Source organism: Cnephaeus nilssonii (genome assembly GCF_951640355.1).
Source record: "Cnephaeus nilssonii genome assembly, chromosome: 4".
In the NCBI taxonomy this organism is placed as follows: Eukaryota; Metazoa; Chordata; class Mammalia; order Chiroptera; family Vespertilionidae; genus Cnephaeus; species Cnephaeus nilssonii.
This window is the reverse complement of record NC_137075.1, coordinates 27521809-27535700: the sequence shown is the minus strand read 5'-3', so window position 1 is coordinate 27535700 and position 13892 is coordinate 27521809.

Genomic DNA, 13892 nt, shown 5'->3' with positions numbered 1-13892 from the left:
GACTTTCATCCATAAGGAGGCCAAGTCAATGACAGATTTCAAGGTTTTTAAGGAAAGGATGACAGACTTGTTTGAAGGCAATGTTGCAATTTGCAGGTTATGAAGTGAAATGCTTTGTGATCTGGCACAGTGAGAACCTCAGGGCCTTCACGCATGATAGTAAGCACATATTGCCACTGCACTTCAGGAGCAGTAAGAGGTCATGGATGACCCAGCTCTAGACTATTCAAATCAATAGAGTTAGCATCTTTTGGAAGGCCTACAACAAAAACCTTGCTTGGCTTGTGGTGATGTCATCAAGGAGTGTATGAATGGCACCTGGAAGAAGACACTCAAAAGGTTTTTCATCTCAATTACAGCCTTGTCATCTCAACAAGGCTGTAATTGAGATGAAAAACAACTTTAACCTGGGTGTGTATGAGGATGATACTGAGGAATTCCTGGAGGTGGTTCCTGAGGAATAACTAATGAGGCATTGTTGGAACTGGAACAAGAACTCATAGCTGAAGAAGAAACAAGAGAAAAGGAAACTGCAGAAGAAAAAGAAGAAAATCCTTCAAGAAAATTCACAGTGAAGGGTATAGCAGAGCTTTTGCAGACCTCACCGAGCTCCATAAAATGTTTGAAAACATTGACCTCAACACTGGAAGGTTTTCACTAATGGGGTGGAATTTTCATGGGGTGTTATCTGCTTACCATACAAGCAACTCTCTGATTAAAACAAAAGAAATAAACCAAGCAAGCCACCATGGACATATTTTGGAAAAGAGTGGTACCTCTTCTAGTAGGCCCTCAAATAGGTCCTTCAGGAGATATTCCAGAAGTCGTTATCATCATTGGAAATGACGGCTCCATGGGTGTTATTGCCCCTGAAGACCTTCCAGTGGGACAAGATATGGAGGTGGATGACACTGATCTGACCCTGTGTAGGCCAAGGCTAAAGTGTGCTTTTTATGTCTTAGTCTTTAAAAAAAAGTTTAAGAAGTAAAAAAAAAGGTAATAGAAAATATCCTATAGAATAAGGATAGAAAGAAAGAACATATTTTTGTATAGCTGTACAATGTATTTGTGTTTTGTTTTTGTTTTTTCTTGTGAATTTTCTTTTATTGGGACATAGGGGGTGGGTAACTTGGTGGTTATACCCCACCAGGGTACTGTCCATTCTAATCCTCCTGGGCTAGCTTTAGGAGCTTTTTCTTTTTCTTGGAGCTCTTGTTGCTAGCAGCCTCTTCAGGTCCACTGCTGAGAGGTTCCTCCTTCAAAGAGAGTTTCCTCTTTTTCTTGAGAACACTCCTGTTTACTGCCTCTTCGGGTTCACTAACGGGTTCTGGTTTGGTTAAAGATTTCTTCCTCTTGAGAAGACTTCCAATGTATTTGTGTTTTAAGCTAAGAGTTATTACAAAAGAGTCAAAAAGTTAACAAAGTAAAAAGTTTATGAAGTAAATGTTACAATAAACTAAGGTTTATTTATTATTAAAGAAAGAAAATTTTTAAACAAGTTCAGTGTAGCCTAAGTGTATAGTAATGTCCTAGGCCTTCACATTTATTCACCACTCTCTCACCGATTCACCCAGAGCAACTTCTAGTCCCACAAGCTACATCCATGATAAGTGATGTAATTAGGTGTGCCATTTTTTTATCCTTTATGCCATAATTTGACTGTACCTTTTCTATGTTTATATGTGTTTAGATACACAGATACCATTGTGTTACAATTGCCTACAGTATTCAGTTCAGGTTTGTAACCTAGGAGCAATAGGCTATCTACACTAATAAAAGGGTAAGATATAAATTGACCGTACCTTCGCAATGCACACCAGCCAATCAGGAGTGAGTATACAAATTAACCCAACAAATACTGGCGGGTGAATTTACATATGCAGGTGCCGAGTGGCTGGGGGCAGGGTGGGACACTTGTGTCATCGCCATGGCGATGACGCAGGCGTTCCGCATTGCCCCCGGCCGCTCCAGGCCTCTGGGCAGTGTGGGAAGGTGGAAAGGTGGCTCTGGGCCAGAGCAAAAAGGCGGCTCCAGCTGGAGCAAAGGCAGTGCCGGCAGCCAGGGGAAGGAAGGCCCATTCTTGCATGAATCTTCATGCATCGGGCCACTAGAATAATATATCTTAGGTGTGTAGTAGGCTATACCATCTAGCTCTGTGTAAGTGCATTCTGATGTTCTTACAGTGGTGAAATCACCTGTGGACACCATTTCTCAGTACTTATCCCTGTCATTAAGCTATGCATAGCTATTGATGCTTTTTCCTCATTTAACTCAGTCTGCCATAACCCACATTAATGGGGAAACCTCTAATTAATAGGGATTTATTATTATCCCCATTTTGCAAGTAGGAAAACCGAGGCTCAAAGATTAAATAAAATTGTTACAGTTTAATTTTTTGCTTGTTTGAAATATCACTATAGAGAATTTTGGAAATAGAGGTATCTTGTGTGGAAATAGGAGAGAAAAAATTAAGAGCTTGGCTTTGGACATGCTGTTAAGATATCCAAGCCTTTCCAACTAATTTGTAAATGTCTTACGGGGCATGTGTTGGTTGATATACAGGATTGTGGTGGCTATTGTTTTTGTCTAGTCAAACCTCTTCTCCATCCTCTGGCAGTAGATCTCACTTCTCTGCTTATTGGATAAGAACACAAGGAATTGCAGTAATCAAAATGTCACATCCTCACCCTTCAAAACAGGTTCAAAAATGCACACTGATCCAGGCAGACCCCGGTAGTGTCCTTCCTTGCTAACTTTTCTGCTTCAGCAAATAGGAAAGGGTATCCTTTCCCTCCTTCACCTTTGAAGCAACAAAGACACCATCACAAAACCGCCTATATCCATGTCTCTACTGCATGAAAGCAGTCAGAGAATAAACATGACTAGCATAGAGGTTCCCACCGTAAATTCCAGAAGCCCCAAGTGGACCTGGTTCTGCCAGCTGTCCCTTTGAGTATTTGATGTGCTTCAGTTCCTTCCTAATACACCTTTGCTGTTTAACGCAATTTGTGCTTTGCTTCTGTCACAAAAGTATCCTAATAAACACTAAACTCTAGAGTTCCTTCCATTCTTCCAAAGAGAGGTTGTCTAGATAATTTCCAAGGACATGCTGGCTACCTGCCTCTAGCTGACTTTGCTTTATGTGAGCTCATGTTTCTAAAATCCAAACCCACCCTCAATGGAACAGCGTGAAAATAGCCAGCTATCCCAGGGAAGAGGAAATCCTTATTTTTAAAAATACAATACTGATTGCTAGGCCGGTGTAGCTCAGTGCTTGAGTGTTGACCCATGAACCAAGAGGTCACTGGTTCACTTCCCAGTCAGGGTACATGCAGGGGTTGTGGGCTTGATCCCCCGTAGGGGGCGTGCAGGAGGAAGCCGATCAATGTTTCTCATTGATGATGTTTCTATCTCTCTATCCCTCTCCCTTCCTCTCTCTCAAAAAATCAGTAAAACATATTTAAAAAAATACAACACTGACAATGTAACTGGAATCATTGTAATTTCCTAGTTGACTACATTGAAAGGGGTAGCATTCATTTAATATTCTGGTAGACTCATTATCTTGTTGATTAAATTCTATTTAAAATTGAAGAAAAAGAAACGATGGAATAACATTAGTTGCATTTTCTATTTTATTTTCTTTCATCTTTATCTCTGTGTGTATGTATGTATGTGTATATATGCATATGTATAATTTTTACATTTTTCTTACTTTAGGTTCCCACTCTTTCATTTTAAGTTTGTAAATATTTAAATTTCAAGCACCTTTCTAGAAATCACTTGACTAAAATTAACTAGACCTGTTTAAGTATTTTTAATTTCTTACAAAGTCAATTATCTCTAGATTAAAAATACTTTTCTAATTTCTTCTCTTTATTTACTAAAAAGTTTTTATTTCATTGCGTATATTGAACTTAGAAAAAGAATTTATTTTAATTGTTATATAAGTTTAACATTGTTAGCTTTATCACTCATACTTTGATAAAAGTGCTCTTTTAGTTTTCACACATCTAAAATTTCCCTGAGTAACTATAACTTTATTACAAGTACCCTCTATCATCAACTCTAATGCATGGCCACTCTGTCTAGATACTAACTATTTTCAAGTTGTTCTAATTATCCTTGTTGACATTTTTTTTCTTTGCTTTCCAGGAATAATGTGGGTGAAGTACATTTTGCTTATTGTGCACCTCAGAATTCAGGTTGGCATACATATTGAATCAATATGTCTACTGATCTCCTATTTCTTTATTTTAATTAAATATGTCTTTCATTTGAAAAGCTCAAAGCACTATATATAAAATGTATTAAAGTTATTGTATGGGATTTGGTTAAAAGGAATGAATAGTGAACATCAGTAAATGCACAAGGCACTAATAGTGAAGTGAAAAACAAATAAATAAAAGAGGAATAACAGTATACTTTGAGGCATATTATCTAACCCAAACCTCTGCTTTATGAGGAAAAATAATTCAGAGGCCCACGACAACCTGCCCAATAAAGTCAAACTTTAAGCACGGTATTGTCACTGACATGAGCTTCCTTTCCAGTTCAATCTCCCACTGAACCCAATTTCAGTACGAGTGCCTAAACATGCTGTACACTTCTTATCTGTTTATCTTTGTAAAAGCTGTTCCCTGTTCAAAATAATTTGTACTCTATCAAATTGTCAGAGATTTACTTCAGAATTACCTACAATTCTATCTTTGTAGTATTTCGATACTTTCTCTATATCCAAACACGTTTTCTTATGGATTGGACAACTGAGACTGAAATGTAGAGTAAGCAACAGAAATAAAATTTCAACACTTAATAGCACTTGGTGACTTTCTTACTGAATTAAAAACATTCTGTTTTGTAGTAGATGTTGGTATATAAGCCTTATATCATAGGGTCTATTAATTATCTGTCTTTTTCCAAAGAGATTTAAGGTAACTTATAAAAATAAATGACTTTTATTATATAATTTTTTAAATAGGTGGGTGTACTTCAGGGGACAATAGTGATGAAGACCAAAATCTTATTCCTCCTTCCCATTGAAATCATCTACAGAGTATGAAGATGGGAGAAAATGTATGACATGGATTGGAAATTAGAGAAGAAAGTCAGCTATATGACCCAGATAATAAAAAAATATATATTTAGATCTAATACTCCTGGGTCTACTTACAATGTGATTACCAAGGATATTTCAAAACTCTCCTTTATAAAATTTGTCCAATTTGTTAACCAAACAGGAAAGGCTTTCTTGGGAAAAATAAAATAAAATCTATTGATCAGGAGGAACAAGAATTGGGGACAGTGGTAGGCATAGCTATTTCATCTGGATTCTTCTTTGCTTCTTCAAATGAGCTCTTGGGAAACCATGATGGGAAAGCTTATCTGGATTTACATGGCAGCTACCTGCATCATAAAGACAAAAGGATATGCACTAGCATATCGCTAGCTTGTTACAATGTATGAAGGTAGGGCTAGAAATGAGAGTGGAAATGTGGCAGAGACCAATTATTTAGGTAATTTTCTTTTTGCTGTTGTATATTAGTAGCATGCCCTTTTGCTGTTGTATATTAGTAGCATGTTTGATATTTATACATATTGGTTGCCCAAAGGAGAAAGCACAGAGAGGGGTGAGTAGCAAGAACAAGACCCTTCGAAAAGGCACTCAGTAGGCTTTTTTTGGAGGACAAAATATAAACATGGGTAGAAATATGGGTCTGCATTAGATTTTCATTATCATCATTGAGACAAAACAGAAGACACATGACGAAGAGTCCTGCCAGTAATGTCACTTTTACATTGCCTGGTGGTTGTAGATTGGCTTCTGGGTAGCTGACTTAGTCATGTCAATTTGTATTATGCACATTCATGGCTCCAGATCAGCTGAAAGTATTTTCATTGACCATACTGACCACGAGGGAAATAAAGGAGACTGCTCCTACTGTATCTATATGCCAGCATCAAAATTGTACATACTCCCACTCTAATAAAAGTAAGTAAACAGAAATGATATACAACTTGGTGCCTATGGGAAAATCTGAAAAATAAATGCTGGTAAATATAGCACTCAGGTTATATTTTCTAAACATACTTAGTACAGGAAAGAGAAGACAGTTTGGTACTAAAAACATCACGTTATGTTAAAAACACACGCAATGAAACATAGACCCTATGAAATAAAAGAAAAAGTTGATAGGATAAGGAAACAGAGTTGAAGTAGACTGTATAGTTGCTTTTATTATAGCCATTCATTCTTTGTAGCTACCACAATTTTCATTCCCCTATCTCCATCTCTCTTCATTCTCACCTCCACTCAGCACATTTGCTTTTAGGGCAGCTCATTCTATCCTGAAGTATGGGCAAATGGCAGATGCTTTAGGCCTCGCTAAACAAAGCAATCTTACGTCCAGGTTAAAGATATTGATTTGGGTGGGGTCAGGGCTGGCTTCATAGGGGCAACCTGTGTGGTTACACAGGGTCCCTTGTTCAGAACACATAGACTCTAGCAGTAATCTAAAATATTCTGAATGTAAGAATGATCCAAATCATGTAAAAAGGATTCACCAACTTATAGGCAGAATTAGTAAAATATATTAGTACTTCCAGTAACCTGGTGATATTTTATACCTTAAGAATAAAGAAAAAATTATTCAAGTATTAAAACAGAGAAGAGCAGATAATCTTTAAAGGAAGCAAAATCCAGTTAGACTTGGATTTTCTTCTTCAGTAGTATATGTGAGAAAACAGTGTAGAAATATATAAATGGTTTTGAGGGAAAGGGTCATGATTCAAGGTTCCTAATCCCAGCCAAGTTGTGATTAGTATGTGAAGTCAACACAAACATAGGCTGTCATATACACAACTCAGAAAGTTTGCTATGTACAGACTTCCTAAAAATTATTTTTCAGAAGTGTTATTCAGTCCACCTCACAGTGATTCCGTATTCACAATGGGTAAGGGGGTGTCCATTAAAGCCAAAAGTCCATCTATATATATATATAAAACCCTAATATGCAAATAGACCGAATGGCAGGACAACCAAACAACCAATCGCTATGACGTGCGCTGACCACCAAGAGGTGTGCGTGGAACATGGCGGGCATAGTCAGCAGGCGGCAGAGCACAGAACATGGCGGGCGTTGGTCATGGCAGGATGGTGGAGCAGGTGAGCGGGGTTTCCAGACCAAGGTGGGGCACCAGTTGCTGTCATCAGGGCGAGCTTCTGCTGCCGGCATCAGCCCTGCTCACACCCACAGCCAGCACTGGAGCTGCCACTCGCACCTGCTGCCAGCACCCAGTGCCGGTCCCAATTGCTCAGCAACATCAGCAGGTGCGAGTGGTGGCTGGCAGCCCCGATCGCCCTTCAGGGCTTCTCCACCTCCCCTTGCTCCTGAAGGGCGATTGGGGCAGTAGCCGCCGTTTGCACCCACTGCTGGCGCTGGCCCCAATCGCTCTGTGCAGTCAGTGGGTGCGAGTGGGGCCGGCGCTGTCAGCACATGGAAGCAGCACTGGCGGGAGTGGGGCTAGTGGCAGACAAAGGACCAGGGGCCATGGCGGGAGGGGCTGGGCGGGAGTGCAGAGGATGGGCCAAAACTTGCCCCTGTGCCTACCGCAACCTCACAGTTCCTTTCAAGGTGCATGAATTCGTGCACTGGGCCCCTAGTATATAATAAAGTAGGTTTTCTGAATGCGTATGGTAAAAAATTGACAAAGTAGTTCTTTTACCTGTTTTTACTTAATGTCAACATGTTTGTGTAATTAAAATTAAGTATGTATGAAAAGTAATATTTTACAGAAAAGTCTTCTATATGCATTTCAGTAATTTTAAATTTATACTGAATATGTCTAATAAATGCATGCATTTACCAGTTACCATGAGTAAATAAATGCATGCAGCTGGGTGTGTCTTAGCCCATGTGGGAACATCAGCAGCACACATCAAAACTGCCATAGAAAGTCCTGCCACTCAACAACAGAATTAATAAACGTGGGAAGTGGTGTGATCAAGTGCTAATCATTTGCCAAACATTGTTTATGAGTGGTGACTCTTGGATTTAAATATGTAGACTATAGTTGTAAATGTGTAATATTCATTTATTTTGATAAAATTACTACAGTGTTTTTTCTAACATATGGCCTATTAGCTAAAATTTGTTAAAAATAAGAGTAAATTACCTGGCCAGTGTGGTTTAGTGGTTGAGCGGGGACCCATAAACCAGGAGGTCATGGTTTGATTTCCAGTCAGAGTACATGCCCAGGGTTGTGGGCTCAATCAGTAAGGTCCATGCAGGAGGCAGCCAATCGATGATCCTCTCTCATCATTGATGTTTCTATCTCTGTCCTTCTCAGAGAAATCAATCAATAAAAAATATATTTAAAAATAACAGTGGATTAAAAAAAATAACCTATTGATTTATTTATAAGCAAATCTTGGTTAAAAGCATCTTAAAATTAACAGGGTGCTAATTTTCACAGACTGAAAATTTTGTCCGTTAAATTGAGGTCCGAAAAGGCAAGAGTTTACTATACCTAAAGAAACTTACTCTTTGGTATTTGCTTATTATTTATTTATTCAATTTATTCAGTTATATATATTTTATTGTTCAATATTTCCCATCAGAAATATTATTTTACCTCCCTCTGCCTTTTTGTTGTTGTTGCTCTCAGCTAGTGACTCAATTATTTCCCCAAAAGGTAAAAGTGTGCTTACCAAATAGGTATATCTGGATTTAGACATGTAAAGATAACACATGCACATATTCACATATTTGTGCACACATGTTCACACCCACACCCTCACAACTTGCAGGTTTCTCATTAGGTTTTCTTTACTGAGCTCAAAGTTACCAGTTGAATTCTTTGTCATGGCTCATGTTCAAGACACTTCTGCTTTTACAATCTTGAAAGATAGTCGTTAAGTGTTTTTTTATTTGTTTTTAATCCCTAAACCTATTTGGAATCCCACTCTGCTTTGGAAATGTGATCCAAAGAAGATACTTCCTGCCTTCTCTAACAAACTATTGCAATAAAAGTTCTTCCTTTTCATCCATTATAAAAATTAAATAAAATTTAAGGTATTTCTACTATTTTTGTCACTTAAATAATACTGGGATAAATATATTATGGATAGTTACAGAATGTAGTTTTAAGTTTATAGTTGTAGAACTGCTAGGAAAAAGAATATACTTTTTACTAGAAAAAAACAAAGGAAGAATTATCCTTATTGGCAAATACAGAAACACCAAAAAACCATTATAATAAAAAAGATAGGATGATTAAATGTATTGGCTATAACAAAAGACAAAGGGTAAAAATTAAAATTCAACTCTGGACTGTCTATGTTAATCATACTAAGATTTGGTAATAGCTAGGGAAAAAAAGCTAAAGGAAAATGAATTGTATTACTAGGAGAATGATGAACTAACTATAATGCATTCACATTCTGAAATATGAATCAGTTAAAATGAATTTGGTTATGGTACATATCCTATGCATTTAGACATGGAATCTTCCTCTATACAGGACAGTAAGTTTAAAATCCTATCTAATAAAAGAGTAATATGCAAATTGACCGTACCTCCACTACACCAACAATTCATGCCCACCAGTCAATCAGAAGTGAGTATGCAAATTAACCCAACCAAGATGGCTGCTGCCATGGAGCAAACAGGAGGCTTGGGTTTCCCTGGCAATGGAGGAAGCCAAGCTTCCTGCACACCCTGGCCGGCCCAGGCCTCCACTCAAGGCTACAAAGTTTCAATTATAGAAGATAAATAAATCCCAGATACCAGGGCCTCCACTTGGGTCGATGGGGGTGTGGCCAGCCTGTAAACCACCACAGACCCCTCGCCCAGGTTGCCCCACACCCCAAGGGAATCTCCGCCCTGATCCAGGACACCCTTTAGGGCAAACCAGCTGGCCCCCACCCATGCAGCAGGCCTCTATTCTATCTAATAAAAGAGTGATATGCAAATTGACCATCACTCCAACACACAAGATAACTTCCCCCGTATGGACACAAGATGGCCACCACAAGATGACCAGCAGAGGAGAGCAGTTGGGAGGGATCATGGCAGCAGGGGAGGGCAGTTGTGGGCAATCAGATCAGCAGGGGAGGGCAGTTGGGAGGGCCAGGCCTGCAAGGGAGGGCAGTTGGGGGCAATCAAGCCTGCAGGGGATGGCAGTTAGGGGTGACCAGGCCATCAGAGGAGGGAAATTGGGGGTGATCAGGCCTGCAGGGAAGGGCAGTTGGGGGTGGGGACCAGGCCTGCAGGGGAGGGCAGTTAGGGGTGACCAGGCCGGCAGGGGAGGGCAGTTAGGGACAAACAGGCTGGCAGGGGAGTGGTTAAGGGGGTGATCAGGCTGGCAGGCAGAAGTGGTTAGGGGTAATCAGGAAGGCAGGAAGGCGAGCAGTTGGGAGCCAGCAGTCCTTGATTGTGAGATGGATGTACGACTCCCCGTTTAGGCCCGATCCTACCGGGATTGGGCCTAAACGGGCAGTCGAACATCCCTCAAAGGGTCCCAGATTGGAGAGGGTGCAGGCTGGGCTGAGGGACACCCCCCCACCCGGTGCATGAATTTCATGCACTGGGCCTCTAGGAAAATTATAAAATGATATACAAGCTATAGTCTCACTTGGTTAAAATAAAACAAACTGTATATTTTATATGCACAAAGACCAGATGTAGGTAATAGCACAGGAAGAGTTCTGAGATGATACATCCTATATAATAAAAGCCTAATATGCTAAGTGTCTGGTCCTCCAGTAGTCCATCCAACTAATCAAAGTGTAATATGCTAATGATATGCTAAGGCCGCTCAACCATTCGCTATGACATGCACTGACCACCAGGGGGCAAACGGTCCAACTGGTAGGATAGCTTGCTGCTGGGGTTTGGCCAATCAGGAATGAGCGAGACAGGCCGGACATACCTTGGAGCCCTCCTGCAGTCCCTACCTGGCTGGCCAACCTCCCACATCTCTCCCTGGTCCCGATTGTACACTGGTGGGGTCCCTCAGCCTGGCCTGCAATCCAGGACCCCTCAGGAGATGTCAGAGAGCCGGTTTCAGCCCAATCCTGTGGGCCAGGCCCAGGGACCCCACTGGTACACGAATTTGTGCACTGAGCCTCTAGTCCCATTATAATGATAGAAGTTATCTCAAAAGAGGGGACTAGAACTAAGTGGGGTTCAAGGAGGCTTTCATTGGATATAGATTGTCTTTATTTTTTAAGTGAGAATTTATTTACATGCTATATTTAAATTTGCAAAAAATGTTTAAATAGGAGCTATAATGCTTATTATTACTTGAATTAGAAAACATTATTTAAAATGTTCTCTTCCAAATTAATTTATGAATCAATGTAATTCCAATCAAAATAGTAACAAGAACTTTTATTTACATTTAGATTGTTTCTACTTTTTCACAGTTAAAAACATCTGCAAATTATTCTCATTAACCCTTGACTCTGGAGAGAGCACTTGGTGATGAATTTGCTAACACCGACCTCATGCTTAGTTTTCCTTTGATGCTCTAACAGTAGTTTCCCTTGTGACTAAGTGGAGGAGGCGGCATTATTGGAACTGCCTATTGTTAGAGAGGGAACTCTGTCCTAAGGTGCACTGGAGAGCATCTTCCTGTCCACGGGGCTAATTCCCTACCTTTCACCTCTAGGTGGTTTGTTTAGTTTTTAACTGTCTTTATTGTTCTCAACAATTCAAGGGGTATATTCTCTCTTCTCAAATCAGTTTTTCATCCCTTATTTTAATTTACAGGCAAAAGAATATATTTTATCCCCTTCAATGTTTCTAGATGTAACGCAATAAAGCATGCCTCTCTCATTTAGTACTTCTAAGAAATATAGGCAACATATTTGGACCAAAGGAGACTTGGGGGAATAAGCAGTAGCTCCCACCTTCTATTCAGTGGGAAGTAGAATGGCCATTTGACCAAGAACTGAGAAGAGCTGTCATCCAGGGGTCCTGTGTCCAGGGAATGTACAGCTCCACTAAGGAACTGGCATGAGTTCTGGGCCAAGATGGGGATGTAGGAAAAATCCAGTACTCGCAGACACATCTACAATGACATATGGAACAATTTCCTCTGAACAAAACCCTAAAAACTAGCAGAATGATTCCACTACGAGGGACAAAAAGAAAAGAAAAGCAAAAACTACACTGAAGTGGGTAGGAAAGGCTGAGACACAATCTTGCCCTAAACCCATTTCCCCCTTTACTGCCTCCTGGTGACAATCCCTGAGGACAGAACGATTCATAGCCCACATTGGGTATCCCAACTTTTAAGACCAGTACCTGACAGAGAAGCCCCCAGAACATTTAGCTTTGGAAACTAACAGGGCTTTTAAGTCCTGGAGACCCCCAGGCTGTGGCAACTGAGGAAGTGTCTTAAAGGGCCTACAGCAGACTCCCCTAGGGCACAATGCAGAAGCAGCCTTTTGTGAAAGTGTTTTATGGGAAAGAGGCTGATTTGTTCTTTTTAAGACATTGGACTGAGAGGAAGGGCCTTCTGGGATACAATCCCTGAGGAGGCTGGTGGGCGCCAGCTTCATGCTCTCCCTCTGCCTTCCTAAAGCCAGCCGGTGCCTTTTTATCCCTTTACTTGGTCCTGTTCCTGATCTAAGGGGGAAAGTAGTCATTCTTTCTCCAGTAAGTATGTTAGGTGTCCATTATCAGGTGGAAGAAATTCTTTCTACTCCTACTTTTCTGAGAGGTTTGGTTGTTGCTTTTAGTCAGGAATGGATGATGGATTTTTGTGAAACTTCCCCTCACCCCTCCCCTGCAAATCAAATTATACCAACTGGTGTTCCTGAGATAAACCCCACTAAGTCATCTATACTTATGTTGTTGGATTTTGTTTGCTGAGATTCCGTAAAAAGTTGTGTCTATATTCATGAGGAACACTAGAATGTAATCTTCCTTGTAATATGTTTCTCCATTTTGGGTATAAACAAAATGTGGCTTGTAGGAAAAGTTGAGTAATATTTGTTCCTCTTCACTTATCTGAAAGATCTTGTGTAGAATTGGTTATATTGCTTCCTTGGTAGAATTAAAAAGAATTCAAATTTCATGTCATTTCCACAAGCCATAAAATATTAATCTTGTTTGGATTTTTTAATCTTTTAAAAATAAAGAACTCATTCCTAGCTCAAGGGCCATACAAAAAGAGTTAGTGGGTCAAATTTGGCTGTCAGGTCATAGTTTGCTACTCTTACACTAGAGTGGCAAGTTAATACTTCATATAATGGTGATGAATGCCCATGTCCAGTGTATTGGAGGTAGGGTCAGAACCAGTGAGGAAGAAAGATTATGTGAACACTAGAGGCCTGGTGCATGAAATCCGTGCACGGTGTTGGGGGGTGGTCCCTCAGCCCAGCCTGCCTGCGCCCTCTCACAATCCAGGATGTCCGACTGCCGGTTTATTTGGCATGCATTTTACACAGTACTAAAAAAAAGTTCAATGTTTACCTTAAAATATTGAAAAACATTTATAGTACATTCTCAACATAAAAAGTGAGCATTAAAATATAAACTAAAACAATAGGTATTAAATGATGCATTCTTCTTTAAAACAATTTTACAGATGATTAACAGAAACTAAAGTATCTACACTAATAAAACAGAAAAATGCTAATTGACCATACCTTCGCTACGCCCACAGCCAATCAGAGTGAGTATGCAAATTAACCCAACAAAGATGACAGTTAATTTGCATATGCTGAGGGAGGGAGGAGTGAAGACTGAAGACAGCATAGAAGGAAGAAGGAGGGAAAGTGGAAAGCAAGGCGGCTGCCAGAGGGAAAGCGCGGGCAGGGCGGGCGGTGGCGGCGGCGGCGGGTGGCGAGTGTGCTGCAGAGGCCGCTTGCAGGAATCTTC